General features: G+C 39.6%; 1 pseudogene; it reads right to left on the bottom strand.

Moving 5' to 3' along the window:
• Positions 1-9425: 9425 nt before the first annotated feature.
• LOC148594787 (putative ATP-dependent RNA helicase DHX40 pseudogene) lies at positions 9426-10379 on the bottom strand (annotated as a pseudogene).
• Between the last annotated feature and the right edge of the window lie 403 nt (positions 10380-10782).

The following is a 10782-nucleotide window of genomic DNA, read 5'->3' as shown; positions in this document are numbered from 1 at the left end:
TAACTTGCAGGATTAAGAGGCTACCTTATTACAGGTTGGAAGGCATACACTTACCTTACTTAGGATGGCTGCAGTGCTCTATAAGAGAAGCTAACTCTTTTGTAGACAAAAGAAGGAACATACAAGCTTCAAAGGAGTAAATCATGTCATGGCTGTTACTCTGAAAGTATTCCTGTAGCTACCCTTTCAAGGGAAAAAAGGTCAAATGCCCTCCTTCTTGCTCTTTAAGGAGAAACACAGTTGCCATTGGACTTTTCTTAAAAGGTTTTCATTGCATTTACTATACAAGCAGATTGTTTTCAAAGCTAAAGATTAATATTTATGGCTCTGGAGTTCAGAATGTCACAGAAGCTTTCTAGTCAGTTCTAAGGATATTTGCATATTTAAAAAGAATAAAGACTTCCCTATCAAAAGTGGATATATGTGAACCAAGCAAGGGAGCCAAGGCCAATTCTGCTTGTGACTAGAGGAGGAGAATAGCTTTACCTTGCTGTATTTGATGAAGGTTATATTTCTGTTTGTTTGCTTTCTAAAAACAAGACTAAAGTACAGAGATAACCAGGCAGTCTTGTGTTTTTATTCTACAGTCAAGCAGAATATGAGTAATTAAAGGCCTAGGTGGCTGGAAATTAAAGTGGCACTAAGTTCTGGAAAGAGCCATTAACTGAAGAAATTTAGCACAGGGGAAGCAGTAGTCCAATACAATTTTCAATCTGTTTAAATAATGCCACTAAGTACAGTCAGTTTAATGTGTTGCATTTCATAGCAAATATCTAAGAGAATCAAGAGTATATTTCATTTCTTTTTTGCCTTCCTTTCTTCTTCCAGGATTTCACATTTCTTATTCCCATTTGGAATTTCAGCCTCCAAGGTAACGTGTTGTTTTGTCTGACATTTGCATCTTGCTGTTGATGTCAATCCTGTATTCTAATAGCTGGCCTCTGTTATTGCTATTATTTACAAATTTTGTTAAAATTGGCTTAATACTGACCACAAAATAAATTCCATTAAAACAAAAGAGGAAAGACCATGCTTTTTTAGTCATACAAAGAACTGACAGAACAAATTAGGCAGAAAGACTAGATTTCTCTGAGCTGACCAGTAAAACATGAGAACAGCCCGACACATTTGGATTGTTTCATAATCTGTTTACAGATGCTGAGAAAGAAAGAGTGAGCTACATTCCACATGTTTGTTCAGTCTCACAGACAAACCCTTACTACTAGGCAGACCCTAACTGAAAGTTTAAGACAATTTCTAGAGGTCTTGAGATATTCATTGCACATTACAGCAGCACTTAAAATTTAAAGAAACACTGCACGACATTTTCTTCAGTAACCTAATCTTTATAGTCATCTTCAACAAACTAAAAACTGTACAAGTTTGCAGTTAATGTTTGCCATTTCCTATGGGGAAAAAAAAAAGCTAGGCACACTGGCTTTGTTCAGATGTTTTGTGATAATTCAAGAATTACATGATAATCTGTATTTGAGCTGAACTGCAATGACTTCATTTTATAAGAGCTATGTGTGTGCATGTATACAAATCTTTTAATGTGGAAGTGCAATGCACTAATTTCGACATGTCTAAAGGGTTGGATACAGTCACTGCTAAAAGATATGCAATTATGTATTTCGAACCCAGATAATTAAAGGCAGGTAGTTAATGCACAAAGTAGAATATATGAGAGGGAACATTACCATTTCTGAAGCTAACCTGTCAATGAAATATCACTTGAATTAGTGTTATTGTTCTACATCCCTTCTTTACTCATCAAAACAATTTATTGTTACTAATAATGATACCCCAAAGACATATTGCACCTGAAATTGATGAGATCTGTTTCAAAATAAGCCTGTGAAGCACTATGAATAAAGGGAAAGCCACGTTATGATGTCATGTCAAAGTTACTTATTAACTGATTTAAATAACCAGCCTGAGCTGGAGTCACACCAAGAATGCACTTCCTATAGCAGTGAGAGACTGTGCTTTTGAAAGATCACTTTAGAGCTGAACTTACTTAACTGTGGCTAACGCCATTACAACAATGAGAAAAAAGAATTTCTCGGAGGACTCTGTTTTCCATTTTGAAAGTCAGAACAGCTTCCGAAATTCAAGTAATGACCCTTCACGCAGCCCTACAGAGAGTTTGGGATCAGTATTTTTAAGGTAAATTCAGATCTGTGTTTGAGTGCTGTGTGTTTGATATCTGGCAGGTGAGGGCAGCAATGCAGGAGAGCGTTGGGACACATGTGGTTATGAAAATACCTTAATGAGGAAGTTTAATTTGTGAAGGCGATGCATGCAGAAATGGTAATTTCACTAGTGTTGCTGATTGTGCTGGGAATGGAAGAGGTAGTGTAAAGCAGAATGTGTAAGGCTTGTTCTCTTGTGTAAGGGAATGTTGTTCTTTGCGTCTGCATATCCATTACGATAAAGTAGGACTTGGAGTATGTATAGCACAGTTCACTAATAAACTAAAGTCTTAAAACACTCCTCTGCCAAGTTACTGAGTAAAATCGAAGTGGATCTGTGTACAAGACAAAAGTAAATTATGTTAAAATAGATGATTTGAGAAAATATTTTCATGAATATTTTGGCTTATACGAAATTTATTCAGTGCTTTTTCAATTATTTTTCAAGAGAAATGCTACCATAAAAACAAGAAGCCTTCATCTGAATCAAGACTTCCAAAGGGTTTTCTAATTGAACAAGCACTGTCTAAGGGCAAATCTATCTTGTTACTTTGGAAGCATGGATTCATACTAGAATTGTGGACTCACACCAGGATTGGTGCATTGTCAGAATGAGTTCTGGATAGAGGGTGCATGTTTTAGGTGCCACAGATAAATGAGTGAAGGCAGTGACGGAAGGTTATTGGCACTTGGCACTTAACACATCTCCTGCAGGTGAGAGATGGGTACATTTCTGTAGTAGCCATTTCAGCCCTTCATGAACAAAATAGCTTTAAATATTTGCTGTTTCTTACACAAGTTGAGAATTCTCTACCAAAATCTATCCTGACACCTGCCCAGACCACTTTGAAGACTAGCTTGCAGAGACTACTTCTCTGGCTGAACTTTTTTTTCTTTGTTGGAGTGTACAAATTCTTTATGTGAGGTGACAGCTCATTCATTAATTAGGTCACAAGTATAAATATGTTTGCTGTCTCTTGTGAATTGTTATTAGGGCTCTTCATTACTTCATCTGTGCGAAGTCTTGTAAAAACTCAAATGTCATAGTGTAGACCAGTTTGAACATAGAATAAGAGATCCGAAATTACAAGTTTTAATTAGAACTCTCAGGGGCTCTTACCTAGAAGAGCCTCTTTTGATCTCATTTTTCAGTTCAACATGGGAAATGAATAGGGAGGGTTCAACACAAGTAGGTGATGTTTAACTGCCTCTAATCTAGGCAGTATAAACTTTACCCTCTTTTTGCTAGCCCCCCCTAGAAAACTGAGCAGACAGATATAGCCACTTTTTTTTTATTTATTTAAACTAGATAACTGGTACACAAACAGCTGCCATACCTGTTCTGAAAGCACTGTGATCGGCCCTTATAAAGAAGAGAGTCCTTTGCCTCGTATTGCTCAATAATCAGCCAGACGGTCAAATAGCAAGTGGCAAGCACAGGCCCCTGGAAATCCAGTTCACTCAGTTGCTGTTTCAGTAGAAGGACAATGTGACTGTAAAGCCCAGAAGTGAAACTATACCCATACCATCAGTACACAGTAGAGTTACAGACTGCAGAAACTGAACAACCTTGTAAAAAGAGTGTATGTCTGCACACCATGGCTGGACTGGGTTTTTCTCATTGAGCTTGCCTTTCAAGTGTTTGTCACAGTTATATGACACATTTATCAAAAATGAGACGCATAGAAAATCAGGGACACCACTTCTGGGAAATGGAAATGCAGGCTTTGCATTTTTAGGCACTATTTTCAGGACAATCCTACTGACTTAAGGAAGCTGCATACACAGAGACAATTTACTGTACTAATGATTGCTATTGTTTGTCCTAATTATTCATGCCTGAGGCCAAATATACTGACTATATGCCTAAGCTGTTATATATTTCTGCTTCTATCTCACTTTAATTGGCACTCTGCAGATGGGCATATATTTACCAGAAATGAGGGTGTGATTAACATTTCAGACAGGAGAGTTCACAGTTTGTCACTATGGCAGCGTGTTACTCTGACAGAGCTGACTTCAGAAGAAGATTAAGGCTACGGAGCTGCAGCTGAGGTGTCAGCCATGCACACACATCAGATATTTATCCTGATAAGAGCATCGGCCACATGTGTATGAAGCACTTTATCAGTACAACTTTAGAGAGCTGTCCTGACATTAGAACAAAATATTTTGCAATAGTCCTGACCAAATATCTGCAAAAGTCAAGAAGATCTCAGCCTCTGTGTTTGAGTTTATCCCTATAACAGACATGAGTCAAACCCCAGCATCCTGATTTCCTACTGTTTAGAAAAAATCTCAAGATTTTTGATTTTGACCAGTCTTCAAAATTATCTTGGAACAAGCATATTGAATACATATGGGAACATGACTTTTAAGCAATTTGTGTCAGGACTACTAACCACAAATGTGAACGTCGTACTGTTAACGTTGTACTGTTAAAGATGCTAATGTTGACCTTAGCAGTAATTAATAGTGAAGGTGTAAAAGATCTAAGCATACCAAATGCTTGTAAACTAAAGATTCATTTGCCACTAACATTAAAAATAGATGATATAGAATAAAATAAATTTTAAAAAAGTTTTCCAGTGCAGAAAGTAATGCTTTCTAAATGCAGAGTCATGGAAATGGCAGTCAAAAAGGTACTTGACTCTAGCCACAACTTGGCAGCTCACTTGGTGTTCAGTCTAGATCAATGTAACACTATATTTACATTTTCCATCTATGATTTGGCTTTAATGTTAAGCTATGTTTTGCATATTGAAGTTTGCAAAGCATTACCTAGGAAAAATGTGTAACTACTTATAATTGTAACATAAAGGGTAAAGGCTGTTCTGCTGCAGCCTTGGGCTTTTGCTTGCACACAAAACAGAGGTCCATATATTCCAGTTTTTCTTTCTGAAGATTTTATTTATAAAGGAAATGTGAACTTTTGTTTCCAGCAAATGTACTTTGGTATTAGAATCGGATCTCTCAGAAACATACCCAATGCACTCCGGTAACTCTGAGCTTAGGTCAGACAAGTTTAAACAGCAATGTAAAACAGCAATATCCCATCTCGTAGAAGATGTATTATCTTTACAGCTCAATTACGACCATTTGAAACACTGCTATTCGCTTTACTGCTCAATGGCATGCATGTGAGATTTGGCATTTATCCTGTGCAGCTTTTACCCTGTGTGGCCTTTATTCCACATTTCTCAGTAGAAATTTTCTCTGAAAACAACACAGACCTAATTCTGCCTGAGACAAAACAGTAAGTCTGTACAGCTCAGTAAGACATCTCATTATTCATAAACCTTCTGATGTAAAGTCTATAACAGATTTGATTCTTTTAAATCATCTTGATTTCTTGTGTCTTTCACTCTAATTTTGCTCTCCTCAAGGTTTCCTAAGTTCCTTGAAAAATCTGGGTATTATTTTTCTAGTGGAAGTTTCAAACAAATCACTCAACCTCTATTTTCATTTTTTTTTTATACTTACATATCATACTGCTGCTCTTTAGAGACTGTGAGATGATCAAGGTTTCTCTTGATGAAATGATCACCAGAATTACATATACCATTAATATGTGCCTGCATGCATATTAGGTTCAGAAAAGTTCCATACATATTCCTTCACTATATATAGCTTCAGCAATTACATGCACACCCACCTTATTCATTAGACACACATCTGTTTGATGTCTGAAACATAGTGATGCACCTGGCTTGAAAATATTTTCCCTTTCATCTATACATAGAAATGCTACATCTATATGTCCCAGGATTTTCTTTAAGGAATACATAAAGAGAGGATGACGGATCAAGCTAAGCTGATACGCGTTCAGCACTTCCTGAACCACTTCCTGGACCACTTCCTAGTTGGCCCATGTATTAAATGGAGGTTATAACTGCACAGATTGCAGTTTACTGACATGAGATTTGGTACTTTGGTTATCAACTACAAGATTTAGGCATTGTAACATTCTAACAGTGCCATCCCTGAAGCACTCAGGGCAAAATGCGGTTTGGGAAATATGGCCTGACTGCTCTTTTTTTTTTTTTCTCATAAAACAGGAGGAGACAGTGGCCTGCATTTTTCTGGTAAATGCCATCTCATGGGCAGCAAAACTGAATTATTACATGTCACATGTTTCCATAAACAGTTTGAAGAGAGGTGAATGTTCCTTTACTTCAGCAATCCCAGTGTGTTTTGCTGAGGCTGCATATTGCAATTAACCCTCCTTTCCACGTTGCTGTTCCGCTCATGAGTTCACAGTGTCTTTGACTCCATGCAGAAAACAGTGTGAAGGTCACTAGTATCAAAACGGCAGTAAATGTACTGATAAAGTTCACTCACAACGTGCTACATGGTCACTGTGAGAAAAGCTGACACCATGTTTCTAATACCCGAGAAGCTGGGTGTGTTTTATGTTTTATTCCCAGAAAGCTTGAATGATTTAAATGGTGATTTCTCTGCTTTTTCCTGCTGAGTGCTGCAGTACATAACTGCAGTCTAGTATATTGCGTTCAGTTGCTCCCATACTGAGCCATGATGAACAGCCTTGGCATTTAGTACCATTTGGTGAGCCGTGTGCTAACTTGCATCCAGCCTAACTTACCTGGCATGCTTTAGGCACCTTCCGGTCCAGAGTAGAGTATTACCAATGCAATAGTCTAGGTTCCTTTAAATAAAAATGGGAATGAGTAGGCAGCTAGTATTTATGTCAAAATTATCATAAGATTTCTCATATATACACATGGAATGAAGCATATGTTCAGAAACAAATGTTTCTGAATCTGCTGCTTGAGGAAGGACTGTCAGGAAGACTAGATCAGGTCAGATGTCACATTGTCCAGGTGGGTCTCCAAAGTCTCTGAAGACTGAGAGCTTACGGCCTCTCTGTGGAACCTCATACAATGACGAAAGAAGTGTTTCTCATGACACTCTTCTGGTGAGGAAGTCTTCTCTTCTTTCAAGAGTATGTCACCCAAACTGCAACCCAGTTCCCTATTTCCCTTTACACTTGTGGCTGACTCACACATATTGCAGAAATGAAGATCTTTCACTGTTTCAACATCTTTCCAAATAGCACGTATCTCATGCTATCACAGCTTCTGTATCTAAGGTATTTAACATAAGTTAGTCTGCTTTCCTATTGTATTTGTACAGAGTGCTTAAGTTAGGAGGGGCTTTTTTGTTTTTGTTTTGTTTTAATAATCATTTAATGGCTTCCAAGACATTTAAATATCCTTAGAAACTGGAATTCTACCAAATACAGAACATGATAGAGAAAACAGAAGACAAGATGTAACTGGGGATATGTAACTAGGATGTAACCCAAAAAGTGCCCACACTCAGGTCCTCCAGATCTTTGCACCTCTTAACATTTGATTTTGAGAGTTTTGAATAATTTTTCTCATTAACAATTTTGACAAAAAAAACACTTTATTCGTGGAAAACATTTAGGCAATAATACCTACAAATTGGAAATTTAATGTTCTGAAACTAATTGCCAGCCTTACCTACAAGTTCTCTAAAGTTACGCTTTGTATTAGTGACTGTAACAGACAAATGATGTTAGAAAAACACATATCCTGTGAGATAATAGTCACCAGCTTAGTTTTAATCATAGCTTATGGCAGCAAGAACTTCTCTTTCAGACCAGATTTGTTTTCAGCTTAGAAAGGAAAAGGTTTTGCTCTACAATTTTTATTGGAGATGAAAAAAAGAAATAGTCTTTCTGATATCAAGACTTCTTCATTAAGTATGCAGAAGAAACTAGGTGCTTGAATTTGTATTCAGTGTAATGTCATCCATCTCCCAGGGAGCTATCTGATGCAGTTTTCAACTTCAAGTTTTGTTGAAATGGAAATTAATTGTAGCATCTGAAGGATCAGGTAGAAGGGTGATTCTGACTTTCACCTTTCAAAGTAGTGGCAACTCCTGGATATAGGAACAGGAGAAAAAAAATACACAGGGGTTATCTAGTAAGGAGATATGTTTTCAAAGTAGAACACCAGTGACTCCTACTTTGGTCCTTCACAAGGGCATTCCCCCGCATTGGACATGAGGAAGTGACCTTAAGCTGTGCCAGGGGAGGTTCGGGTTAGGTGTTAGGAAAAAATTCTACACAGAAAGAGTAGTCAAGCATTGGAACAGGCTGCCCAGAGAAGTTACTGTCCCTGGCAGCCTTCAAGAAATGTGTAGATGAAGCACATAGCGACATGATTTACACATACTGATACCCATCAGACAAACTGAGAAATAGTTAATGAACAGTCTTGATGACTTTACACACACATATACACACATAAAAAAAAAAGAAATGTTTAGATATTGTTGATTAAGATGATCTCTGACAAATTATGTGTAGACTATCTTTTTTATCATTCACTGACAATATCCTATCCAAAAATCTCTAGTCAGAGGACTGCTGTTTTACATTGATTCTTCCAGTGTCTCTCACTGGACTCTTCCCTTTTTCATCCCATTCAAGACAGAATTCGTATTATTCTGATCAGTTGAAGAGATTACAAAAAGACAAAAAAAAGAAAAAAAGACTGAAATTCAACAAGGACAAGAAGAAGGTCATACACTGAGTCACACCTAACAATCAAATAATTAAATGTTAGAAGAGAACAGCCTCTGAATTGTCCCCGTATAAAAGGTTCACGAGGTTGGGGTGGTTCAACAATCAAACATGTGCCGACGTCATGCTGCTGTGATACACGTTAACACCCCACAGGGGTATATAAACAACGGGAGGGTGCGTAGACAGATAAAGGAATCCTTTAATCTTGCCTCTGCTCAGCTCTGCAAGGCTCCCCATGGGTGTCCAGCAGGGGCTCTGCTGTCCAGCCAAGATCGGGACCCACCAGACAGAGCTCACAGTAGAGCAAAAAGCATGATGTAATTTATACTTTTTGTCTTAGGCTAAGGGGAAGGCAACAATGACAGCACCGGGGGAGAGAGTTTTTCTCTCTTTTTCACGATGAATAAAGTTATAAGTAAGGGTTTTCAGTTTCAGCAAGGACAATTTAGGATCAGGTTGGAGATTAAGGAGGACTCCCTCAGGATGATGATAACAAAGCCTGAAATTGTTTGTCTGCATCCATTACTGATTTTTAAGAACAGCTTAGACAAGAATGCTGTCACTAACAACATTCAAATAGCAGGCATTCCTTTGAGACTGGGAATGAACTTGACATCATAGTGAGTCCCTCAGACTCACTCATTTCTATTAATTCATATGTATGATATGTGTATGTAAGTATGAATAATTAGTAAATTAATAATTAGTAAACACTTTCTAATGCCTGTAGGAGCTGGCAGAAATATTCTTTTCTGTTGATCTGTTGACATAGACCCATACGGCGGCAAGATAAGCAGGCCTTCAACAGAAGAATCTTGTACTTCATACCGGTAATCTATAGATTCTGCTTTCTGGAAGAGTAAGTCACAAGCTTTCTCTATCTCAATTTGACCTGTCAGAAAAACCAAGATGTCCCCTCTTGGTTCATTTAAGTGTATATTCAATGTCACTTTTATAGCCTCTGTAACATATGCAGAGGTTCCTGTATTTCTTGGGCCAATCAGGTTGCAAAATATCTCCTGGACTGGATAATTTCTTCCTGGAATATGCAGCACTGAACAGTGTCCAAAGAACTCTGAGAGCTTGTCTACCTCCAGGGTAGCTGACATCACCACCAGTTTCATGTCTTGCTTCCTGCCCAGTGGTTTCTTCTCTAGGAATAGTTTCTTCAACAAACCAAATAAAATATCTGTGCTGAGGCTCCGCTCATGGGCTTCATCCAAAATGATGATGCTGTATTTGTTGAGGAGAGGATCTGCCAATATTTGTCTCAACAAGCACCCATCAGTCATGTACTTGATTGCAGTATCCTCGGAGCTGCAGTCGTCGAAGCGGACCTGGTAGCCCACGACGCTCCCCAGGGTGCAGCCCATCTCCTCGGCCACTCGCCGCACCACCGAGAGGGTGGCCACGCGCCGCGGCTGCGTCACGCCGATGGCCCCGTGCTTGGCAAGGCCTGCCTCGTAGAGGTACTTGGGGAGCTGCGTGCTTTTGCCGCTGCCCGTCTCGCCGGTGACGATGAGGAAGGGCCGCTCCCTCACAGCCTGCACCAGCGCCCGCCGGTAGCCGGCGATGGGCAGCGCGGGGCCCTCCATGATGGCGCCCCCCGCCCCCGGGACCCGCCTCAGCGCCCAGCGGCCGCCGCCTCGCCGGGGAACCGCGCAGCCCACGTGACGCGACGCGCGCCGATGACAACAGGCCAGTCAGCCTCACCTCCGTCCCCGGAAAAGTGATGGAACGGCTCATACTGGCCGTTGTCTCCAGGCACATGGAGGACAAGAAGGTGCTCAAGAGTAGTCAGCATGGATTCACCAAGGGAAAATCTTGCCTGACTAACCTGATAGCCTTCTATGATGAAATGACCGGCTGGATAGACGAGGGGAGAGCGGTGGATGTCGTCTATCTCGACTTCACCAAGGCTTTTGACACCGTCCCTCACAACATCCTCCTGGGCAAGCTCCGGAAGTGTGGGATAGATGAGTGGACAGTGAGATGGATTAGGAACTGGCT

The sequence above is a fragment of the Tinamus guttatus genome, unplaced genomic scaffold (genome assembly GCF_059628265.1).
Source record: "Tinamus guttatus ecotype Peru unplaced genomic scaffold, ASM5962826v1 Tinamus_guttatus_pri_ptg000199l, whole genome shotgun sequence".
Taxonomy (NCBI): domain Eukaryota; kingdom Metazoa; phylum Chordata; class Aves; order Tinamiformes; family Tinamidae; genus Tinamus; species Tinamus guttatus.
The sequence above is the reverse complement of the archived record's forward strand: the minus strand, read 5'-3'. Positions and strand labels throughout refer to the sequence as shown.